The sequence below is a fragment of the Triticum dicoccoides genome, chromosome 7A (genome assembly GCF_002162155.2).
Source record: "Triticum dicoccoides isolate Atlit2015 ecotype Zavitan chromosome 7A, WEW_v2.0, whole genome shotgun sequence".
Classification (NCBI taxonomy): Eukaryota; Viridiplantae; Streptophyta; class Magnoliopsida; order Poales; family Poaceae; genus Triticum; species Triticum dicoccoides.
Genome location: NC_041392.1, coordinates 126735042 through 126748183, shown reverse-complemented (window position 1 = coordinate 126748183; position 13142 = coordinate 126735042). Strand labels below are relative to the sequence as shown.

At 40.2% G+C, this 13142-nt stretch overlaps 1 long non-coding RNA gene across 3 annotated transcripts; it reads right to left on the bottom strand.

The window, feature by feature from the left end:
* Positions 1-6357: 6357 nt before the first annotated feature.
* On the bottom strand, positions 6358-10559 carry LOC119332458. 3 transcript variants are annotated; one of them, XR_005160942.1, is made up of 6 exons: positions 10178-10559; positions 9766-9813; positions 9339-9530; positions 9107-9221; positions 8729-8936; positions 6358-6711 (listed from the first exon to the last, which is right to left on the bottom strand). It is a non-coding gene; the product is annotated as an uncharacterized LOC119332458 (long non-coding RNA). The 3 variants fall into 3 exon arrangements; XR_005160941.1 differs by having other exon boundaries at positions 9339-9813; XR_005160940.1 differs by lacking the exon at positions 9766-9813.
* Between the last annotated feature and the right edge of the window lie 2583 nt (positions 10560-13142).

The following is a 13142-nucleotide window of genomic DNA, read 5'->3' as shown; positions in this document are numbered from 1 at the left end:
CAACTCCAACGCACGACCCCTAACGGACCTCCGTTTTGCCCAGATTCTGTCCGTTTGGGTAGGGCAGTGGGGTAGTGTCCGGGCCATTTCTTAGATGCGGTGGCCGTGCGCCCAACGCCGCAGACGCATCCCGGCCGTGTACATTTTTCTTTGCAAACACATATCTTTTTTTCATCATTGATTTTTGGTACATGGAAATACATCACCAAAATTTGACTAGAAAAGCAAGACCAAAGAAAACAAGAACCACAAGAATACATTTTAGAAGATATCCAACTTCCATAACTGCTCCTGTAAGTTGGATTAGTGCCTTCTCGATGCATTCATTATTGATCTGCGGAGGCTCCATCTTGCGTGCTTCTTTCTACTTCGAGTGTAAAGAAGTAGACGTTGCTTCCTCGCATCTAGTCTCATGTCTAGCCTCTATTCTGTCAACAAGTGCACTAGTCTCGTCTATAGCCTCTATGCTAGCTAAAAGTGCTACACCATCTATTAAGTTGCGCTCTATCAATATATCGATGTATTCTTCTTCCCAATACCAAAACTTGCATCCATTCTACATAATAAAATTTTAAGTTAGCACAACAAGTCTAATCCGAGAGCACATACCCCATCGGTTGAGCACTTGATGAACACCCATCCGGGATGTTCCAGCGTTGTAGACACGCGGCGCAAGACCTTCTTTGGGAAGTCGTCGCATGTAATGAGTGGCAATGGTGCACCGATGAGCTTTTGGGCCAGCACCGAGCCCGGCCGATGATACGTCTTCGTCGTATCTATAATTTTTGATTGTTCCATGCCAATATTAGTCAACTTTCATACACTTTTTGGCAACTTTTTATATTATTTTTGGGACAAACATATTGATCCAGTGCCCAGTGCCAGTTCCAGTCTGTTGCATGTTTTTGGTTTCGCAGAATATCCATATCAAACGGAGTCCAAACAGGATAAAAATGGACGGAGCTTATTTTTGGAAAATATGGAAAATTCAGAAGGAAAATCAACGCGAACCAGTGTCCGAGGTGGTCACGAGGCAGGGGGCGCCCCCCTAGGGCGCGCCCCTACCCTCATGAGCCCATCGTAAGGCGGTTGACGCTCTTCTTTTGCCGCAAGAAAGCTAATATTCGGAAAAAAATCACGGCAAAGGTTTCAGGCCAATCGGAGTTACGAATCTCCATATATATACGAAACAGTGAAACAGAGCCAGAAGAGAACATAGAACCAGAGAGAAACAAAGAGATAGATCCAATCTCGAAGGGGCTCTCGCCCCTCCCATGCCATGGAGGCCAAGGACCAGAGGGGAAACCCTTCTCCCATCTAGGGAGGAGGTCAAGGAAGAAGAGGAAGAAGGGGGCCCCTCTCCCCCTCTCCTCTGGTGGCGCTGGAACGTCGTCGTGGCCATCATCATCATCATCGTGATCTTCACCAACACCTCCACCATCTTCACCAACATCTCCATCACCTTCCCCCCTCTATCTACAGCGGTCCACTCTCCCGCAACCTGCTGTACCCTCTACTTGAACATGGTGCTTTATGCTTCATATTATTATCCAATGATGTGTTGCCATCCTATGATGTCTGAGTAGATTTTCGTTGTCCTATCGGTGGTTGATGAATTGCTATGATTGATTTAATTTGCTTGTGGTTATGTTGCTGTCCTTTGGTGCCCATCATATGAGCGTGCGCGTGGATCACACCATAGGGTTAGTTGTATGTTGATAGGACTATGTATTGGAGGGCAAGAGTGACAGAAGCTTCAACCTAGCATAGAAATTGATGCATACAGGATTGAAGGGGGAACAATATATCTTAATGCTATGGTTGGGTTTTACCTTAATGAACATTAGTAGTTGCGGATGCTTGCTAATAGTTCCAATCATAAGTGCATAGAATTCCAAGTCAGGGATGACATGCTAGCAGTGGCCTCTCCCACATAATACTTGCTATCGGTCTAGTAAAGTAGTCAATTGCTTAGGGGCAATTTCGCAACTCCTACCACCACTTTTCCACACTCGCTATATTTACTTTATTGTTTCTTTATCTAAACAGCCCCTACTTTTTATTTACGTACTCTTTATTATCTTGCAAACCTATCCAACAACACCTACAAAGTACTTCTAGTTTCATACTTGTTCTAGGTAAAGCGAACGTCAAGCGTGCATAGAGTTGTATCAGTGGTCGATAGAACTTGAGGGAATATTTGTTCTACCTTTAGCTCCTCGTTGGGTTCGACACTCTTACTTATCAAAAACTGTTGCGATCCCCTATACTTGTGGGTTATCAAGACCTTTTTTCTGGCGCCGTTGTCGGGGAGCAATAGCGTGGGGTGAATATTCTCGTGTGTGCTTGTTTGCTTTATCACTAAGTAATTTTTATTTGTTGTCCTTAGTTGTTTTATACCTTTAGTTATAGGTAGGAAACGCAAAATACCAAAAAAAATTGTTGTACCTACTGAACCAATGGTTGAAGAACCACTCAAAATCTATCACACTGCTGAAGCTTTTTACTTGGATCATCTTCAATCCCTTTGTGCTCGTGCGGAAACCCCAACTAGCTTAGTTGAGGGCAAATCTTTAGATGAGCATGCTTGTTATGTGCGACACCGTATATCTGAAAAAGGGAAATTATTATGGAGTCAAATTCAACGTTTGCAATGCTATGCTTGGAATTTATGTGAATTATATGATTTTACTTGTTGTTCTGAAAACCCTAAGAAACACCTTCCCTACCAATGTGAGTTTATTGATAGTGGAATCTTATCTTCTTATGCTAAAGGTGTTTATAGTTACTATGATATTCAACAAATTGAAGAATTTGTTGCTTTTGAGGGTGCTTATGAAATTGCTTCTTTGATTGAAAAGTATGATGCTACTTTTCACAAATCTGAAAATTTTGCTATACTTAAATATTGCTATGATAATTATGCTTCTAATACCTATGTTAAACAATATATTTAGGAATACTCCGCTGTCCAAGAAGAGACTAATATTTTGCATGAGTCTATGGAAGAAGAAATTGATGAAACTGTGAGCTCATTGGATGAAAAAGATGACGAGGAGAGCGAAGAACAAATGGAGGAAGAGCGGATTGATCACCCGTGCCCACCTTCTAATGAGAGTAACTCTTCAACTCATACATTGTTTAATTCCCCTTCGTGCTTACCGAAGGATGATTGCTATGATGACTGTTATGATTCCGTTGATTCTTTTGAAATATCCCTTTTTGATGATGCTTGCTATGCTTATGGCCAAGATGCCAATATGAATTATGCTTATGGAGATGAACTTGCTATAGTTCCTTATGTTAAACATGAAATTTTTGCTATTGCACCCACGCATGATAGTCCTATTATCTTTTTGAATTCTCCCGATTATACTATATCGGAGAAGTTTGCACTTATTAAGGATTATATTGATGGGTTGCCTTTTACCGTTGCACATGATGATTTCGATAAATATAATAGCATGTGCTTGCTTCTCCTACTTGCAATTATTATGAGAGAGGAACTATATCTCCACCTCTCTATGTTTCCAACATGATAAAATTGCAAGAAACTGTTTATACTATGCATTGGCCTTTACTAGGTGGGCATGAATTGTTCTTTTATGACATGTCGTTGCATAGGAAGAGATTTAGACTTCGTGATTGCTTGATATATGTTGCTTTGTGCTCTCTACTAAATTACAAATCATTGTTAATTAAAATTGGCTTTGATATACCTTGGGATCCGGGTGGATTCACTACTTGAGCACTATATGCCTAGCTTAATGGCTTTAAAGAAAGCGCTGCCAGGGAGACAACCCGGAAGTTTTAGAGAGTCATTTATTTCTGTTGAGTGCTTTCATATAGTTAAAAAACAACAAAAATAAAGAGGGGAACCCAAAACTTTTCAAAAAGGAAAGTGAAAGTGAGAAAGACAAGCACTGTTGAAGTGGGAGAGCTCCTTGAACTTTGTTCATGCTCACGGCAACTTTGTGAATCTTGATTACAGAAACTTTTCAAAAAAAATAATTATCCCCTTGTACAATTACATTGTATTATAAAAATAATGTGCCAAGGTTTTCCTTTAGGATGTTTACGATGCCTGATGGTTTGTACGGTGCAGGACAGAAACTTTGGTTGTAGTGAGCGATTTTACATTTTTAGCTGGAACGTCAAATGGTTCTGATTCTTTTTGAACTGTCTTCATATACAAATTTTTTATTTTTCCTAATTTTGGTAGAATTTTTCATGTACCATAAGTATGGTGAATGTTCAGATTATTACAGACTGTTCTGTTTTAGACAGATTCTGTTTTTGATGCATAGTTTGCTTGTTTTGATGAAACTATCGATTCATATCAGTGGATTAAGCCATGAAAAAATTATATTACAGTAGACACAAGGAAAAAACAAAATATGAATTGGTTTTCAACAGTACTTAGAGTAGTGATTTGCTTTATTATACTAACGGATCTTACCGAGTTTTCTGTTGAAGTTTTGTGTGGATGAAGTGTTCGATGATTGAGAAGGTCTCGATGTGAGAACAAGGAAGAGAGGCAAGAGCTCAAGCTTGGGGATGCCTGAGGCACCCCAAGTAAATGTTCAAGGAGACTCAAGCGTCTAAGCTTGGGGATGCTGGGGAGGCATCCCCTCTTTCTTCAAAAATATCGGTATGTTTTTGGGTTCGTTTCGTTCATGCGATATGTGCAAGTCTTGGAGCGTCTTTTGCGTTTAAGTTTTTATTTTTATTTTATGCACCATGCTGGTATGAGATAGTCCTTGGTTGATTTATATAATGCTCTTTGCACTTCACTTATATCTTTTGAGTATGGCTTTATAGATGCTTCATGTGCTTCGCTTATATCATTTGAAGTTTGGATTGCCTGTTTCTCTTTACATAGACAACCGCCATTTGTAGAATGCTCTTTTGCTTCACTTATATTTGTTAGAGCGTGGGTATATCTTTTGTAGAAAGAATTAAACTCTCTTGCTTCACTTATATCTATTTAGAGAGATGACAGGAACTGGTCATTCACATGGTTAGTCATAAAATCCTACATAAAACTTGTAGATCACTGAATATGATATGTTTGATTCCTTGCAATAGTTTTGCGATATAAAGATGGTAATATTAGAGTCATACTAGTGGGTAGTTGTGGATTGTAGAAATACTTGTGTTGAGGTTTGTGATTCCCGTAGCATGCACGTATGGTAAACCGTTATGTAACGAAGTCGGAGCATGATTTATTTGTTGATTGTCTTCCTTATGAGTGGCGGTCGGGGACGAGCGATGGTATTTTCCTACCAATCTATCCCCCTAGGAGCATGCACGTAGTACTTTGTTTCGATAGCCAATAGACTTTTGCAATAAGTATGTGAGTTCTTTATGACTAATGTTGAGTCCATGGATTATACACACTCTCACCCTTCCACTATTGCTAGCCTCTCTAGTACTGCGCAACTTTCGCCGGTATCATAAACCCACCATATACCTTCCTCAAAACAGCCACCATACCTACCTATCATGGCATTTCCATAGCCATTCCGAGATATATTGTCATGCAACTTTCATCATCATCATATACATGACTTGAGCATTCATTGTCATATTGCTTTGCATGATCGTAAGATCGTTAGCATGATGTTTTCATGGCTTGTTCGTTTTTTGATGTCATTGCTACGCTAGATCATTGCACATCCCGGTACACCGCCGGAGGCATTCATATAGAGTCATATCTTTGTTCTAGATATCGAGTTGTAATATCGAGTTGTAAGTAAATAAAAGTGTGATGATCATCATTATTAGAGCATGGCCCCAATGAGGAAAGGATGATGGAGACTATGATTCCCCCACAAGTCGGGATGAGACTCCGGACGAAAAAAGTAAAAAAATAAAAAAAATAAAAAAAGAGAAAGGCCAAAAAAGAGAAGGCCCCAAAAAAAGGAGAAAAAAAAGAGAAGAGAAAACAAAAAAATGAGAGAAAAAGAGACGCTACATCACGACACTCAAAGAAGCGTCAAACATTCTGTCGGTATATGTCACCTAAGGCGACACATTTTGTGTCGGCAAAGACCTTTCCCGACAGAAAGGTGCTGTCGCCTATAATCCTGCCGGGAAAGGTCTTCACCGACAGACAAATCTACTCCGACAGAAAATATGATGGGATAGGTTAGGTCTATGCCGACAGACATTCTACACCGACAGACAATTCTATACCGACGGTCCATCTGACATTATGCTACGCCGACACACAATGCAACGTCCAAACTTTTGGCGACAGACTTGCTATCATGGTCTACATTTCAGCACAATTACGAATTTACCATATCAACATGAAATTAATTTCATAATATTCATTTCATGTTCAGTACCCAATACATATACAAACAATTGCATTCTTATACTCATCACAAGATACCATTAATCAATGCATTTATTCAACATACATAGAAGATTCTAGTTTCTTCACTCAAGTTAAAACCAGCAAGGAGATACATAAGTCAACATTTAGGCAGTGGCCTGTTGCACAATGATGGCCAAGTTCCTAACACACCAGATGTTTGAACACTACTACAATATATTATGGAAGAGACAAAGTCTTCAATCCCAAGCTGACATCAACTTCCATATGAACAAAATGTGTCAACCATGTTATGAACAAGAGCGATCACGACCTCACTGGAACATCTTAGATCAACTGGTTGACTTGGTACTTTCTTCACTTTGTCCCTACAAAAGAACTTGCACGTTTGAGCAATCTTAGAAAATGAGAATTTGTCCAAATTTGTGAGTTGCGCTTGATTCTAATGATATGAAAAGTAGAGGATGTACTGCAAACAGGTTACAAAAGATATCCTTATCAAAACATCAACAGAAGTTGGGTAGCACCTAGCATATCATATGGCCAACTATAGAAATCTATGCACTCACCGATAACAAATCAAATCTGTTCTAAGGCATCAGGAATAAGGTTCTTATTGTTTTATGGATTTGCATAATAGAACTGTTGACTTCGACAGTATAAAAGAAGGAATGAACTACATCAGCAGAACCTCCTGTGCAACTGAATTAGGCAGTCATTCTATAGGCAGTTCAATTATATGTGGGCCATTATTTCTATCTTGAAATGGTTGAAGTCATCAGTCATCACTACCAAATAAATACACTAGGCATTGTTGCCGTCATTAAGTAGACATTTTTCTGAAGAGAAATCTACACCAAAAGTGACAACCGTTTGGATCGAAAGAAGAATGGCGAAGTCAGAAACTATTAAAGCACTCAAGGTGGGCATTTTTCTAGATTTACATACTTCAGAATGACACAGTTCTATTAAACTAACATTAATTTAAGAAAGCTTCCATTATACTCCCTCCATCCCAAAATAAGTGTCTTAAACTTGGTACAACTTTGTACTAACGCTAGTACAAAGTTGATACACTTATTTTGGGACGGGGGGAGTATGTATTATTCCTTGTTTTATGCCACCATTAAAAACAAACTGGAAGGTAGAGCCATCGTGAGCAAACAGACAAATTTGACTCTATTTAGCAAAACACTAAATCAGGAAAGGTGAAGCAACCTGGGAACTAAGATGATACTAATGTTTATGGGAAGGAAGATGTAGCTCCAGGGAGTAGCATAAAAACTTCAACTGGATGTGCAAATTAAACTTGCTCTGCATGTTATGGAGATAATCTCTTGGATATAATCTCTCTATCATTTTCAAATTTCTTATGTCACATATTTTATGATTCTACACTAACTTAGTACTATCCTTCCGTTAGTTACTTTAAGCCACGCATAAATATAAAATCTCTCTTTCCTTCCGTTTTCATTATGCCTTCTTTTCCAGGACAAATGAGAATACAAGCTTTCTATCTTAATTGGAAAAACATATGAGTCCTCCCCCGTGCAAGGACCAGCTTACACCATATCGCAGTACTAAATTGCGTGATTTGAAAGTGTTCATTCAGAAGTCTGCCAAGGTAGTGATGTCAAGTACCATGTGCCTTCGAGGGTTATTGGTCTTTTCTCTGAAGTTGCAAAAAATCGACTTCTTTTTAATTTTGCTGTAGGATTCAAAGTCACCATATCATCAACTCAATATACTAAAGCACCTATGCTTCTGTAAACAATGAGTCAAAGTGTAATCCTATTTTGTGGTACTGAATGAATTAAGCTTCTCTCAAGAACAAACAGATACTAGCAGCTAGCCATCTTGCTGGAATAATTTATAAAAGGAATGTGCTTACGTACTATAGCATACATTTATGAGAAAACATGTACTCCCTCCGTTCACTTTTGTAAGACGTTCTAGACATTTATAAGACAACAACCAAAACAGTTCAATTTCAGCTGTCTTAAACGTCTTACAAGACTGAACAGAGGGAGTACTAAAACATAAGATGAATTAATTTGGTTTTCTAGTTTCTGTGGTTAAGGCTCTGAACTTGATACTATTTTCATGATAATGTGGGTGCTGCTACACACTATATACTATTTTGTTCAAACTAAGCACCCGTTTTCCCATTCAAACCCCATTCATTTTAAACCAAGCATGAAACAACACATAGTAGTGAAAGGGAACAACTGCAGAACTGATGAATCAACTCTTTTCCGCTACCTATCATAACAAACACTACAGAAATTAACACAATTTGATATTTATCTCTTTGATGCAAAACTAGAGGCACACCAAAAAATTCGAAGTTTGGCATCTCATGGGGGAAGTTGACGAGAATAATACCTAAACTCTGCAATGATGACTCTTGTTTTCTCCCATAGCTAATTTCCTACTTCCTCAGCATGTCTCATCTTTTCTACCAATGCTAAATTCCTTTTTAGTTCTATAAGAGCTTCCAGCTTCCTCCTATTTTCTGCTATATTCGCATGCCTCAATTGTTTGTAATATGCAGGGAGCTTGCTTCCTCCCCTTGTTCTCCTCATATTTTCACCTACAAATAACACATATTGTTGAACATGATGCTTAACAGACAACGGTGCAGTCTAACAATTTATACCCAGTAGCATTGTCAACTTTAAATTATTTTGTTGCCTCTAGCTGTGCGAGCCTAAATATAGATGTGAATATGAGCTCTAAAACTCTAGAAGTATTTGAGAATACCTTGACTATCCTCCAAGCCATCCTGTATGGGTTCGTAATTGGGAGCTTCAACATCTTCGTAGTCTGAACGCAGGTTATGTCCTCCATTTCTATCTTCACATGTGCAGTTCATTGACTAGACAATAAAGCAGAAATATGTGTGAAACAATGTATTTCTCCCTATGCTAAAATCCTTCTTATTTCACGCCCTTTTAAGAGGAAGTGTTAAATGTAAACAAGGAAAGTATAGTACCTTTTTTTTTCTTGGGTGGCTGTGATAAGCTACCTACTTCCGCAATCTGCCTTCTATTTTCTCCCAATGCTAAATTCTTTTTCAGATTTATAAGACCTCTCATCTTCCTCTCGTTTTCTGCAATATTTGCGGACCTCGATTGTTCATAATACCCAGGGAGTTCTCTTCCTCCTCTTTTACATGCCATATTTTCTGCTCCAAATAACAGGCATATCAAATAATTATAGACAGCACAATATGACATCCAACTAGGAATTATGATAGATTCTAGTGCTTTTGCAACTTAATTAAAGTGGTCGGATCAAGTGATAACCCGACATTCAGTTTACATATTCCCACTTGCTTTATGAAACATTGTCCTTTTATTATTTTATCATCAGGATGTAATTGACATATATAACTACAACTTGCGATTGACTGAAAGTACCGAATACCGAACCAACTCCACTGAATTTCAACTTACTGACAGATCCATCTGCAACCAAATATAGGAGGTGAGAAACAATTAACTGCTAACTTGAATCTATTAGTTTTGCTGACACACATTTGTGCTCAGGAAATCAATTAATATTGGACGAGACCTTGGCAATATTGTGTCCAGGCAAAACATATATCTGTAGTTATAGGCAATGTCTGTCTTATGAAGGAAAGGGCCATATTTTTGTACAAATATCAGTTTTACAGAGAAACTTCATATTTCAATTTCATAAATGCAGAATGATGTTGTTTCAGGCTTCACCCTAGACAAATCTTTCTTTCTGTAGTCTTTTGAATGCTTAGGCTTTTAAAGCACATATCTAACTGGGTTTTAAACACTAAAGAAATGTACAGGAAGTTACCTGTTGAGATCTGGAGGCGGCGCAAGGGGAATCAACCGGGAGAGGCATCGCCGTGGAGGAAGAAGAACAGTCGGTGGCACCTAAGCAGCAGTCAGCGCGACGGATCCTTGACGCCGGAAGGCGCTGCACGCTACTGCTCCTTGCCGGTGGACGATGCTGCTGCTACTCGGCGCGACGGACGGAGCTGCTGCTCCTTGATTGCTGGATAAGAGAAGGGAGGCCAGGCGCGCGGGGACCAGCGGGCGCGCGCTGGTTGGGGGCAACGACTTTGGAAGGGAGGCCGGCGACGCGGGAACCAGCGACGGCGCGAGCAGATCGACGGGCAGGTCCGTGGCGGCGGCGGCGGTGAATTAGGTTGAATGTGTGTGCCGTGACTCTGCGAGAGAAGTGGGATGTGGGGGGTGGGGGGGTATGAGATTTACCGGAATATGTTTGGGCCATCGCATTCTCTCGCGCCGCTTTCCGCTCGATAGTTTGGGCCTGTGCCGCGCAGCTGAAAATAAGTGGGCCAGTCTTGAACTACGCCGACACTTTTCCTGTGGTTAAGCATCAGCGACACATAATCCAAAGGCCATCAAAACATATGCCGACACATAGTACATTGATAAACTGTTAGACATTATCGACACACTGATCATTGAAAATGTTGAGTAACCTTAATGATTTTTGTGTCGGCGTTCTTTGGGGCACACAATGCGTCGGAAATGCGCAGCTATACCAACAGATGCATGTCGCCGTTGTGGTGTCGTGGTGTAGTGAGAGAAGGGGCAATGCTACTATCCTTTTTCCACATTTGTGCTTCAAAGTAGCACCATGTTCTTCATATAGAGAGTCTCTTGAGTTATCACTTTCATATACTAGTGGGAATTTTCATTATAGAACTTGGCTTGTATATTCCGATGATGGGCTTCCTCAAATGCCCGAGGTCTTCATGAGCAAGCAGGTTGGATGCACACCCACTTAGTTTCAGTTAGAGCTTTCGTACACTTATAGCTCTAGTGCATCCATTGCATGGCAATCCCTACTCACTCACGTTGATATCTATTAATGAGCATCTCCATAGCCCGTTGATACGCCTAGTTGATGTGAGACTATCTTCTCCTTTTTGTCTCCTCCACCATCATATTATATTCCACCTATAGTGTTATGTCCATGGCTCACGCTCATATATTGCGTGAAAGTTGAAAAGGTTTGAGAACGTTAAAAGTATGAAACAATTGCTTGGCTTGTCATCGGGGTTGTGCATGATTTGAATATTTTGTGTGGTGAAGATGGAGCATAGCCAGACTATATGATTTTGTAGGGATAATTTTCTTTGGCCATGTTATTTTGAAAATACATGATTGCTTTATTAGTATGCTTGAAGTATTATTGTCTTTATGTCAAAAGATAGACTATTGCTTTGAATCACTTGTGTCTTAATATTCATGCCATGATTAGACATATGATCAACATTATGCTAGGTAGCATTTCACATCAAAAATTATCTTTTTTATCATTTACCTACTTGAGGACGAGCAAGAATTAAGTTTGGGGATGCTGATACGTCTCCGTCGTATCTATAATTTTTGATTGTTCCATGCCAATATTAGTCAACTTTCATACACTTTTTGGCAACTTTTTATATTATTTTTGGGACTAACATATTGATCCAGTGCCCAATGCCAGTTCCTGTCTGTTGCATGTTTTTGGTTTCGCAGAATATCCATATTAAACAGAGTCCAAACGGGATAAAAACTGACGGAGCTTATTTTTGGAAAATATGGAAAATTCAGAAGGAAAATCAACGCGAACCAGTGTCCGAGGTGGTCACGAGGCAGGGGGGCGCCCCCCCTAGGGCGCGCCCCTACCCTCGTGAGCCCACCGTAAGGCGGTTGACGCTCTTCTTTTGCCGCAAGAAAGCTAATATTCAGGAAAAAAAATCACGGCGAAGGTTTCAGGCCAATCGGAGTTACAGATCTCCATATATATACGAAACGGTGAAACAGAGCCAGAAGAGAACGCAGAACCAGAGAGAAACAGAGAGATAGATCCAATCTCAGAGGGGCTCTCGCCCCTCCCATGCCATGGAGGCCAAGGACCAGAGGGGAAACCCTTCTCCCATCTAGGGAGGAGGTCAAGGAAGAAGAGGAAGAAGGGGGCCCCTCTCCCCCTCTCCTCCGGTGGCGCCGGAACGCCGCCGTGGCCATCATCATCATCACCGCGATCTTCACCAACACCTCCACCATCTTCACCAACATCTCCATCACCTTCCCCCCTCTATCTACAACGGTCCACTCTCCCGTAACCCGTTGTACCCTCTACTTGAACATGGTGCTTTATGCTTCATATTATTATCCAATGATGTGTTGCCATCCTATGATGTCTGAGTAGATTTTCGTTGTCCTATCGTTGGTTCATGAATTGCTATGATTGATTTAATTTGCTTGTGATTATGTTGCTGTCCTTTGGTGCCCATCATATGAGCGCGCGCATGGATCACACCATAGGGTTAGTTGTATGTTGATATGACTATGTATTGGAGGGCAAGAGTGACAGAAGCTTCAACCTAGCATAGAAATTAATGCATATGGGATTGAAGGGGGACCAATATATCTTAATGCTATGGTTGGGTTTTACCTTAATGAACATTAGTAGTTGCGGATGCTTGCTAATAGTTCCAATCATAAGTGCATAGAATTCCAAGTCAGGGATGACATGCTAGCAGTGGCCTCTCCCACATAATACTTGCTATCGATCTAGTAAAGTAGTCAATTGCTTAGGGGCAATTTCATAACTCCTACCACCACTTTTCCACACTCGCTATATTTACTTTATTGTTTCTTTATCTAAACAGCCCCTACTTTTTATTTACGTACTCTTTATTATCTTGCAAACCTATCCAACAACACCTACAAAGTACTTCTAGTTTCATACTTGTTCTAGGTAAAGTGAACGTCAAGCGTGCGTAGAGTTGTATCGGTGG